Source organism: Salvia splendens, unplaced genomic scaffold (genome assembly GCF_004379255.2).
Source record: "Salvia splendens isolate huo1 unplaced genomic scaffold, SspV2 ctg525, whole genome shotgun sequence".
NCBI lineage: Eukaryota > Viridiplantae > Streptophyta > Magnoliopsida > Lamiales > Lamiaceae > Salvia > Salvia splendens.
Genome location: NW_024599181.1, coordinates 9834 through 22404, shown reverse-complemented (window position 1 = coordinate 22404; position 12571 = coordinate 9834). Strand labels below are relative to the sequence as shown.

Here is a 12571-nt window from a genome sequence, read left to right as displayed (position 1 = left end):
ACGTGAAAAAGAAAATTACGTAATAAATTTTATAGCACGCTCATATTTATTTTGATGATCAACTGAAATAAGTCAAAACTCATTAGTCTTAACCAAAATATAAATAGGCGAAGTGTTAAAAGGGAAATTCTGAGTGAAAACATATATCGAAGAAGTCTTCTATAACTCTGCATTTCATCAGCCCTATCCCGCAAAAGAGTTCAGTTACTCAAATGACAGCAGCAAAATTATTATACAAAAACGGAAAGAGGCTAATATTGTCTCGCACATTCAACTGAATAAGAAATACAAAATGCAGCAAAAATCAAATGAGGAAAAACTAATAGATGGAGTACTTGTCGCCGGCGCGCCCTCTGGATAGAGCTTCTTGTAGATGGAAAGCGCTGTTGAATAACAGCAGCAAGCGCCAGTGACAGATGGTCGGAGCTGCTCGTCCTCACCGTGATCTGACCACTAAGCTTGTTGTTGATTCCAGCACGAACAGCAACCTTCGAATTTCGCCCTATGGAGAACTGCGCCAGGCTGTTGAGCCCTAGCGCCAAGTCCCCTCTCCATTTAATGATCGACATACTGAGCGTCGACTGAACCTGGCCAATCGGGTAGTCCAGCTCCCTCCTCTGCAGCTCAAAGTTAGCCCCGTAGGCAGTGTCATGCTGAGACCGCACTGCGCCAGCACTGCCTACAAGGGCGTACTGCTGCCCAAACGTAATCTGATCCTCTATCTTCACACCCGGAACCACGTTTTCGCCTAAGAATGTCAAGGATAATCCTCCAGTTGCCTTATGCTTCTTCAGACTCTTAGTTTTGGTTTCAGCACGGACGATGTAAGCTAGCTGCTTGCCTATGCTCTGAATATCAAAGCCTGCCATGCTCGACATGTTCTCTCCTAGCTTGGCTGCAACAGAGGAATCCAGACTGATGCTGAAGTCCTTCTTGTCTTTTGTTATTTGGACAGTGTAAGCTGCTGCTAAGCGATTCGCGATGGCTAGGCTGTGTTCAAGGTTGACTCCATCATAGCCACAGTCATGGTCCCAACCATGGCTGTCCAAGACTGGCCTTGCAAGGAACTGTGAAGTGGGCTCCAAGAACCGGTATCGGAATGCAGGGTTGTCACCGTCAAAAGATGGGGGAAGTGCCATGTCAGGTAAGGGAACTGCCACCGGAGCTGCTGCTCCACCTTCAGCATCATCCTCTGCAAAACCATAATCCACTGCAGCATCTTTACCTCTCTTCTTGATTTCCCTCATTCTCTTCAACTCCTCCCTCCATTGTTTTTTCTGGAGCAGCTTCACCCGGTAATCAAACTCTTCAAAATATGCCTTCTTTTGCTCTCTGCTCAGCTTGGCAATCTGAGCTTTTCTGAGAGGCCGGAATGGAGGAAGCTGGTCGTACTCGTCCTCCGCTTCCTGATCAGAATCCGAAAAATCATCCAAATCAATATCTGAATCGACACTGTCGCCGCCCTGATCAGATGGAAGCTTGGGGTGCTGACGAGACTGCAGCATGGATGATAACATGTATGGAAGAGGTGGTGGGCGTGACCGGAAGCCAAAGAGCTTCCTATGGTCGAATGGGTCTTGAGGTTTCGAGATTGCACTGGCTTCAGATAAAATCTTCATCGAGTAGCATAGAAGCAGCAACTGAGGCCTCCAACTCTGACCATTAGGAAGAATGTTCTGTCCGTCCCTGTTCTTCCGACAAGAGGGGTGGTTTTCGACAAGAGAGACGGGATTCATCAAACTGGGGCTCATCATTCGTAGGTCTCCGACAGCATGGCCAATCGACTGCTGCACAACATGAGACCTTTGAGATACAAACACCTCGTAGCTCAGTGGAGTGCCAGAAGGCCCATCCGGGGGCGCAGATGCAGCATGAGTAAGTGTAACTATGGCACTTCGCCAAATGGCAGAGCCAAGTGTACTAGTAACAGTCTTAAGCATTGGTAAATCATTAAGATCTCTAGATTGTGCATCCAGCCGATCCACATAAAGAACAACATCGGGGGAGCTTTTCTTCATGAACCTCTTTATAGATGACAGGGTGCTACGGTTGATACCCTGCTCCATGACGGAAGATTTTAGACCAGGTGTATCAACAACGCGAACTTTAACTCCATCAACAGACCCAGACATCTCTCTTACATAAGCTGTCCCAGTTTCAAATGCATCAATCGGAGCCTTCTCTTCTCCAAATAATGAATTTATGGTGGCACTTTTCCCCGCTCCAGACTTTCCAAGAACTAAGATGTTAATGGAGAAGTCAAGATCAACCTTCTCCCCCGTTTCAAGCTGCAATGCAGTCCTCTTAGCAGCATCCAAGCTAAAAGTTTGACTCCCTTGCCTCCCACCAAGAAGTGCCAGCCGGTATAAAACCTGAGCTGCCACAGACTCCTCTGGAGTGAGGCCTAATCTATGAACAAGCCTCAGAAACTTCACTCTGATCTCCTGCAATTTCTCCAGTTTCTTCTTCTCCTCTTCACTCAAATTCTCCTCCACTTCTCCTCCACTAGCAGGAGCCAGATTGCCAAAAAGGCTGGAGCGGTTTGGTCGGGGAGCTGGCCTCAAGGACGCTCCATGGAGGGAAGATCCCAACCCAGCAGGACGCTCCATGGAGAACAGCTTAGATCCATCTTGAGAGGTGAAAGTGATATTGCCACCACCAGAATCAGCACCAGTTGCAGCCTTCAAAAGAGCAGCCAGAGCAGTAGAATCAAACAATTCCTTACCATCTCCCTCATCATCAGTTTCGCCGTCTTCTTCAGAATCAGTCACAATTTGACCGTCAATCCTCTGAGACTGCTCAAGCGAACTGTCGAGACCTGTATGAGAATCCCCACCAGATTCTCGCTCCAAATCCTCAATAAACTTTTTGGCAGCTTCCGAGCTCCCAAAGATCATGCCATCAGTCTCTTCATCTGAAATAGGTTCTTCATGGTTCACTACATCCATTTCATCCTCTACTTCTCTAATTTCTCTGAGATCATCAGTTACTGCTTTTGGTTCATTAGATTCTACTTGTGCTAATTCCTCAGATATCCCATCAACACCAGTTTGGGCATCATTTGATTGAACAATTCCGGTATCTGACTCTACCATCTCATGCCCAATCTTGACCTCCCCATCAATGTGAACCTTCGCTGAATTTTCTCTCTCCAGATGACTACTGCTACTAAAAGAATCAATACTGGCCTCGGACGTCTGAAAACCTTCCCCAAATGGGCAACAGCTCCAGCATCTAAAGTCTCGTCCTTCTCATTCCCAACTGTATCCTCAGCTGCCGGTTCTGAATTCAGAAGATCCACTCCAATTTCCCTAGAATCGACATCTTTCTCAACACCACCATTTTCAGTAGCACTACCGACTGATTCAAGGGGAACCTCCTCCCCATCTCCGTTCTCTTTCGTCCCTCCCACAACAGCGACTCCTGGATCTACCACATTCACATCAACCTTGATGGTATCAACAACAGCATCCCCCTCAGCCGTGAGAGCCACTTCAGCATCTTCTTCTTGCTCTAGTTCATTAGAGTTGGCTCCGTTTTCTTTTATCACCACAATAGATGCCCCTGAAGAAGGCACATCAACCTCGCCCTCACCAACTACAGAATCCTCCTTTTTTGCGAGGCTAACATCAACATCATCAACCACATCCGATCTTTCGGATTCAACCACATCTACTTCAGCAACCTCCTTCTCCTCAAGTTTACTCAATACATCTTTATTTCCTTCCGGCTCCCCAACAACAGCAACTCCAGGGCCAGCAACATCAACCTGAATGGTCTCAACTACAGAATCCCCTTCAGGCATGGATTCCAATTCTACCTGCTCAACAGCCGCCTCAAACCCCTCTTTAACCTCAGGCTCACTCTCCTTTCCCGCCTCCCCCTCCGCCTGCTTTCCTTCCGCCTCAACTCCCTCAACCACCGCCTTTCCCTGTTCACCATCCTCAACCTCACCAGCAGCCACATCGGATTTCACGACTGATTCCCATCCCCTTCAACAACCTTATCCCCTTCCTCGACGTCACCGCCGCCATTCTCAGCCATCTCCGGAACATCAGAACCATCAATTTTATTCAATACAGGCTTATCCATTGCCGCCTCGAACTCCTCATTACCACTCACATAGTCCTCATCCTCAGACACCACAGCCTTACTATTATCCCTACTTTTATCGTCATTATTTTCGTTCGAAGAAATTGTTTTACTCAAAACAATATCATTATTAATCGGTGGAGATGGAGATGGAGATGAAGCGTATGAACCTGGTATAACTTCAGCGGTGGGATTCAACGCCGCCTCTTTCGACTCCATCGCTGAAACAAACACAAAATTTGAATAGGAAAATTCAGAGATAAAAGGGTTTAGAGTTAGAGAAGTTCAGGGTTTATGGATAAGGAGGAGAGTGATGGGGTGCGTACTAAACAAGCCCAACAGCAATGACGGCCCATCAGCCCAAAGCCCAAGGAAGAGTATGAGTTCGGCAACCAAAGCAGTTCGGTCTCAGTATTCGACCGAACATCAAGCTCTGCTCTCAGGTCGGCATCAAGCTCTACTCTCAGATCGGCAACCAAAGCAGTTCGGTCTCAGTATTCGACCGAACATCAAGCTCTACTCTCAGGTCGGCATCAAGCTCTACTCTCAGATCGGCAACCAAAGCAGTTCGGTCTCAGTATTCGACCGAACAAGGAGTTAGTGGACCCATACAGGATTTCCACAACTTCCAACACACCCACTACCACGTGGTGTCAACTCAGGCCACGATCGTAGGCCATGACCTACGCTACATGCAGGACCTCCACGACCTCCACGACATCCACAACCATCATTAGTGGTGATGCAAGCCACGATCTTAGTTCAATGTATAAATAGAACTTAGATCAGATAGAAAAGGGTTAAGCTCTCTAGAGATAAAATCATATAGCAAGTCTGTGTTGTAAGCTGTAATCCCAGATCAAGCAATACAATCTTGCCCTCCCTTCTTCCCGTGGACGTAGATTTACTTCAGTAAATCGAACCACGTAAAATCTCTGTGTCGTGATCTGCATTTTCATTCTCTACCAGCATTTACAAACATCAGAAATTCGCGGATTCATCACTGGCGCCGTCTGTGGGAAACAGAGAACCAAATTTGTGATAAAGCGAATTTTTGACCCTTTTCCACCCCAAAAATGCGTACCAGATCACGTAACACCCGTAACACCGTTCGCGATAACCAGGAGGAAGCTAGTCCAGCCCGCAGCTCTGGGAAACAGCCTCGAGAGACTACCTCCTGTTCTCACGGTGAAGGAACTAGCCGCTCCAAAAGCCGTCACACCAAGTCTCTTCCAGCAACCCGATTTGAACGAGGCTGTCAAGCTGTTTTTGGCTGAAAAGCAGGAGGAATTCTTAACCTTCCTGCAAAAAAGCCAAAAGCAGCCGGAGACGAAAACGGCGGATTCTCCCTCTCCCTCCATACGAGACAGTCACTACCGCAGTAGTGTCATGTCTTCCAGGAGAAAGAATCCTCGGTACCGGAATCACAGGAGAACTCCATCTCCTCCATACCGAAGAAATGTCGGGTTCGCCACGTACGGAGCATTGAGGACTCCGTTCTCGGACGATATTACCCGAACTCCCCTACCACAGAACTACCGAACTCCGTCGATAACCTATGACGGACTCGTGGATCCTCATGATTTCTTGGGACGCTATCAATATAACATGGCGAACCAGGGTCTCAACGAGGTCCACATGTGCAAGCTGTTTCCCGAGCTGCTCATCGGAACGCCAGAAGGTGGTTCGACAGCCTTCCTCAAGGCAGCATTAGATCCTACCGAGATCTGATGGATGCTTTCCACAGGAGGTTCTTTCAGAAAGCGGAAGCCCGGAATACTTCGGCTCAGCTGCTTTCTATACGTCAAGGTCGCGACGAAAAGATCAGCGACTTCCTGACGAGATTCCATAAGGAATGCCTACAAGTAGATAATCTCAATGATCTACTTGTCATTTCGGCATTCCAAAATGGAATCCTGCCCGGAGCTCTCTACAGAAAGCTCGTGGAATGCAGTCCGCAAACAGCTCAAGAGATGTGGGACATTGCGGACCAGTTCTCCCGAGCCGATGAGGCAGACCGTCGAAAACGGTCTTTAGACAGCTCATCTAGAGGAGACGAAAAGAAGCCCGATCATAGCGATCAGAGGTTTCCTCGCCGAACACCTTCCCCACCAAAGGAGGGATAGCGGTCATCCGAGGTGATCGAAAAAGAGCAAGTGTGTTCGCAGATTGCGCTTAAAAGTGCCGAGCAATCAGTTCGGCACCATCAAGCATAGCAATCACAGCAGCCGGAGTCAGAGGCAGGCGAAATGACCGAAGTCACACCGGAGCCGAACTCAATGGTGTACGGCACTGAAGCCGTGATTCCGGTTTAGATCGGCATACCCAGTCCCCGAACTCAATTTCTCCTCAGAAATGAATGGTGACGGACTGAGAGCCGAACTAGATCTTGCCGAAGAAAGAAGAGAATTGGCCTGCATAAAAGCAGCCAAGTACAAGGAGCAAGTAGCCCGGTATTACAACCAAAGGGTGAAGAAGCTGCAATTTCAAGTGGGAGATCTCGTCTTGAGAAACAACGAAGTAAGCCGAGCAGAAAAGCTGGGCGAACTCGAACCCACATGGGAAGGTCCATATCGGGTGTCAGAAGTCCTCGGCAAAGGGTCTTACAAATTGACTCACGTGTCAGGAGCACAAGTACCCCGAACATGGTACGTTTCCAACCTCAAAAAGTTTCATTTGTAAGAGACAGTCCGGTCAGTCAGTCTTGAGTTCTGTTCGGTCAATGTGCTTTCTTTGGTTTGCTTGGTCTTTGTTTGTCTCTGTGCGTTTTATCTGTGCGTTTTGTCTGTCTATGTGCGTGTCGTCTCTTACAAATGTTACTGAGGTGTCTTGTTCTTCGAAGGCTGATCCCCTTCTTAGAACATATACGAGCCAACGATTGTGAGTCAAAGCTTCTAAAGAGGATACAAGACCACAATTCAGCTTAAACAAGCAGTTCGTCTGAAACGAACTGCAATAAGCCAACGATTGTGAGTCAAAGCTTCTAAAGAGGATACAAGACCACAATTCAGCTTAACAAGCAGTCCGTCTGAAACGAACTGCAACAAGCCAACGACTGTGAGTCCAAGCTTTTCAGGAAGATACAAGACCACAATTCGGCTTAAGAAATAAGCACTTCGTCTGAAACGAACTGCAATAAGGGAAAGTCCGATCCACGCGATAAACCTCGCCGAATTAGGACGACCAAGTTCGGTCAAAGAAGTTTACCTCATAAGACCGATGACGACCATGTCTAGTCAAAGAGGTTTACTGCATAAGACCACTTCGGTTAACTGGGAAAGTCCGATCCACGCGATAAAACTCGCCGAATTAGGACAAGGGAAAGTTCGATCCCGGCGACAAAAATCGCCAAATTAGAACACAAGACGAGTCCGGTCAAAGATGTTTATTTCATCAGACCAAAGACGAGTCCGGTCAAAGATGTTTATTTCATCAGACCAAAGACGAGTCCGGTCAAAGATGTTTATTTCATCAGACCAAAGACGAGTCCGGTCAAAGATGTTTATTTCATCAGACCAAAGACGAGTCCGGTCAAAGATGTTTATTTCATCAGACCAAAGACGAGTCCGGTCAAAGATGTTTATTTCATCAGACCCAAGACGAGTCCGGTCAAAGATGTTTATTTCATCAGACCAAAGACGAGTCCGGTCAAAGATGTTTATTTCATCAGACCAAAGACGAGTCCGGTCAAAGATGTTTATTTCATCAGACCAAAGACGAGTCCGGTCAAAGATGTTTATTTCATCAGACCCAAGACGAGTCCGGTCAAAGATGTTTATTTCATCAGACCAAAGACGAGTCCGGTCAAAGATGTTTATTTCATCAGACCAAAGACGAGTCCCGGTCAAAGATGTTTATTTCATCAGACCAAGGACCAAGTCCGGTCAAAGAAGTTTACTTCATAAGACCAAGGACCAAGTCCGGTCAAAGAAGTTTACTTCATAAGACCGAGGACAAGTACGATGAAATTTTTCGCTAAGCTGTAAATACAGAGTGTTAGAAGCGAAAACAAAATTTCATTTTTCAAATCTTGTTCGGCACACAACTCCGCTACCCTACGAGATGGCGTTACGCTATTACAAAGGACTATTCTACTGTCCAGGGTTGCTAAAGTTGAGCCATCTATTCACAAAATCCTCGTGAAGCTGAGTTCGGGCGTTCCAGGCAGCCGCAGAATAAGCAGGTCGACGAGATGCTCTAATCGACCTGCCACCTCTTCTCTGAGCCCGGGAAGCCCTAGCACCTCGGCGGCGAAGAGTCTCTTCACGAAGCATTTGCCGATCTTGCTCACTCATAACCACAGCTCCTCTGCGAACTTCAGTCCGTCCTCGACTTGACGTCTCCGGTTGTCCCTGAGTTCGTTGCTGACTTGGAGTAGGGTTTTGAGCAAGTGAATCAGAGGTTTGAGCTGGAGTACTAGCATCTGTTGGCGGGAAATGCCTGAGGAATCTCTCAATTGAGGGACGCCGGGCAAGAACTATGTCGTACCGAGAAGCCCAGCGCCGCAATGATTTCACGACTTGTTGGCAAGCCGAGCTCTCCAGCGCATTGTTCCTCCGGAGTACATTATATTCCTCCCACAGTTCGTCAACTCGTTCCTGAACTTCAGAGATGGTCATTCCCCACGCCTGCAGATAAAATCCTCATACGCAGTCCTCTCAGCGACGGCAGTGTTCAGCTCGGCCTCCAGATCCTTCTTATCGGACTCCAAGTCCTTATTATCGGCCTCCAGCTTCACTAAACGAGCCAGAAGCTCGTCATTCTTCGTCTGATCGGCTATAGCTCTTTTCTCAGCTTCGTCTAAAGCCGAAGAGTACAGCCGTTTCCAGTGAAGTATCTCCGTCTCCTTGAGTACAAAGCAGCTATATTAGTTCGGCAGCTGTACCGAGCAGATAGTAAAATACAACAGGAATAAAGGCGAGTACGAAAAGCTATACGAAGACAAGTGTAGAGAATTTTTCATTCACAAGGAAAATTTTTTACACTAGGAGGGCTTCAAGGCCATTTTACAAGGAAGAAACTAGACTAAGAGAAGGGAGACGAAATCATACTCCGCCAGCTTCGTCTCCGGATCCTCGGTCTGGTTCAGCTTCTTTCTCCTGAGCTACCTCAGCCTCGGCCTCGCATCCTGCCGGCCTCGCCTCCGCCTCCTGATCGGCTTCCTTCTCCGGATGCCCGGCCCGCTCGACTTCGGCCTCCAGCTCCAGCGGCTCGGCCTCACCCTCTCCGTTGTAAGTCGAAGCGGGTGAAACGGGTCCCACGGAGGCAAAGATAGCCTCCAGGTTCTCGTCCCGATCAGCTCGACAACTCCGGACTCGGTCTGCAGAAAGCAGGACCGAGGATGAAGCGAGCTCCTCAAGGAGCGGCAGATTCTGAAGCCGAGCCGCTATCTCTCGGCTATACAGAGGCAGCACGACATCGGCCCCCTGCTCGCCCTTATCGGTAATTAGCCTTACCAGACTACCGACAAAGGCCGAGAACTGGCTGCTCAAAAAGAGTTTCTCCGTGTAAACACGGAGAGCCTCCCCTTGGGCAACCACGGCAGCAGCATCCCTCCGTTTCGTCTGCTCTCGCTGGATGACGAGCTGGTTTTTGGCAAACTGAGCTTCATCCTGGGCCGAAATCCTAGCAGCTCTGGCCTTCTCAAAGTTAGCCTCAGCCTGTTCGGCCCGATGACAAGCAGCCGCCAACTTCCTCTGCATCTCAGCATAGTCATTGGACGCTTTGGAGAGTTCGACGGCGACGAGCTTGGAGAGCATATCGTTCCTCTGAAAATGAATAAAGAAAAAAGTCAACAAAGGGGCCACAAAAAATACAGGAAAAAAGCAAGGCCAGAAAATCAAGAAGAGAATTCACCTCGGCGAAGTCCGTGGGCCATAAAAACGGCTCACAGATATGTTCCGAAGGAGGCGCCAAGACCACGTCTTTCTCTGGCGCTCTCGGGGGCTTCTGGGCCTTCCCCTTCCCCTTTGCCGAAGTCGACTCCGGCTTCTTCGGATCCGAAGAGGTTTTTTGCCTTTTCGGAGTCCTCTCGGCATCAGACGCCGAGCTGGTGGTTTTCGGCCTCTCCGGCTCCTTGGACTCCGAAGATTTGCGGCTAGCCTTGTTCAGCATGTACACTGCCAAAAAGCGAGAAAGCAAGGTTAGTTTTCTTCGTTAAAGCAGTAGAGCATAAAGATAAAGAGAAATCCTCACCCTCGGCCTCTTCGTCCGAAGACGAGATGTCGAACACGACGTCGCCCTTGACGAGCTCAGACTCCGTGTATTGTTTCCTAACTATGGGAATCTTGTTGAGCTCGCCATCGAGCTCGTCCGACGGTTCAGGCCGAGGATGACGGATAACGGACTTCGGCCCTCTCCAGGGAAAACTAGGAGCCGCGGTCCTATCATAGTAGAAGAAGCGGTTTTGCCACTTCGGCCACTTCGTTTTACAAAAGGCCCTAAAAGGCTGTAAGGGGATCAAGTAAAACCAAGATCCCTTCCTTTTAAATTGGAAAAAATTAAGGATTGCCCGTAGAGACAGATCCTTATCTAGCCTACGGAGTTCGGCAGCAAAAGCCGACAAGTGCCTCCAAGAATTCGGAGTCACCTGACCTAAAGGGAGTTGAAAAAAATCAAGAAGCTCTACAAAAGGTGGGGGAAGAGGGAAACGAAGCCCGCATTCTAAGCAGGCTTCGTAAACGGTGGCATAACCCTCCGGCGGGTCGTTAGCCCTATGATCATCGTCGGGAACCACCGCCTTCCCCCGGGAAGAAGATATTTTTCGTGTAGAGATATCACGGTGTCCTTACTCAAGACGCTGTGAAAGTATTCTACAGTCTTCTCTCCGGACTCTTTCCGGCTAGAAGACCCCTTGCCCCCTTTCCTACCGCTACCTAACTCGGAAGAAGAAGAAGAAGACATGGTTCTTACTCTTTGCAAAATCTGAAGAAATTCTGAAGAAATTCTTGAAAGCGGAGAGAGAATTGTCGCAAAAAAGAGAGAGTGCAGAAGAAGCAGTCGCAAAAATGCTTCAATGATGAAGAAAGGAGGTATTTATCAGATTCAGCGAAGATTTCAAAATCGTCGCACCGTTTCGAATCCCACCTTTTCAGGATTCAACGGCCGGATTTTACTGTCGCATTTAATGCAGTCACGTGCAAGGCACGTCCCCTGACATCAGCCCCCCCCCCTTGCCTTTATCCAGAATGCCGAAGTGACTCACTTCGCCGAAGTGATTCACTTCGCCCTTTCGGGGGGGGTAGTGATGGGGTGCGTACTAAACAAGCCCAACAGCAATGACGGCCCATCAGCCCAAAGCCCAAGGAAGAGTATGAGTTCGGCAACCAAAGCAGTTCGGTCTCAGTATTCGACCGAACATCAAGCTCTGCTCTCAGGTCGGCATCAAGCTCTACTCTCAGATCGGCAACCAAAGCAGTTCGGTCTCAGTATTCGACCGAACAAGGAGTTAGTGGACCCATACAGGATTTCCACAACTTCCAACACACCCACTACCACGTGGTGTCAACTCAGGCCACGATCGTAGGCCATGACCTACGCTACATGCAGGACCTCCACGACCTCCACGACATCCACAACCATCATTAGTGGTGATGCAAGCCACGATCTTAGTTCAATGTATAAATAGAACTTAGATCAGATAGAAAAGGGTTAAGCTCTCTAGAGATAAAATCATATAGCAAGTCTGTGTTGTAAGCTGTAATCCCAGATCAAGCAATACAATCTTGCCCTCCCTTCTTCCCGTGGACGTAGATTTACTTCAGTAAATCGAACCACGTAAAATCTCTGTGTCGTGATCTGCATTTTTATTCTCTACCAGCATTTACAAACATCAGAAATTCGCGGATTCATCAGAGAGTAAGAGGGAGGGAGGGATTAGGAGTCAGTTTGTGATAAGGTTTTTGGGTTTTTTGGCTTCGCTGAGAGTTCTGCAGCCGCTGAGGTATTTGCTGCGTTGTGATGAGCTTTTTTCTGTTTCATTATTTTATAGTATTAATAAATACTGCTGTCATTATTTGTTAGTAGTGCTAATTAATTTTGGAAGAAAATAAGTAATATACAGATAATTGTGGTCTATATATCGCATCTCAAATAGTCAATACTTACATTAATTTTTTTGTTATAACTATTTACTTTATTCTAATAGGATTTTGGGTTTAGGGTTTGAATTATCAATTTTCTCTGCAACTTAAAATTAATAAAAAAATAAATTGATCTTTATTTTTATATTGATATTTATAAGATTAACGATGTCAATAATTATTTTTAAATTAAATGAAATGGATAAAATAAAAATAAAATTATGTCAACGTAATGTACTTTAATTACCACCCTTTTGGTCATGCACCGCAATAACTACCAATTGATGGATGGTTGGGATAAATTTGAAAATTACGAGTAACTTTATGTGGCTCAAGGCAAATTAAATCTTAAATGGCCTGACAACGCAATTCACATAGCATCCTCACCGGCGTCTTGC

General features: G+C 47.3%; 1 pseudogene; it reads right to left on the bottom strand.

Annotated features, from left to right (window-relative positions):
• Window positions 1-319: 319 nt before the first annotated feature.
• Window positions 320-4311, bottom strand: LOC121790472 (annotated as a pseudogene).
• Window positions 4312-12571: the final 8260 nt, after the last annotated feature.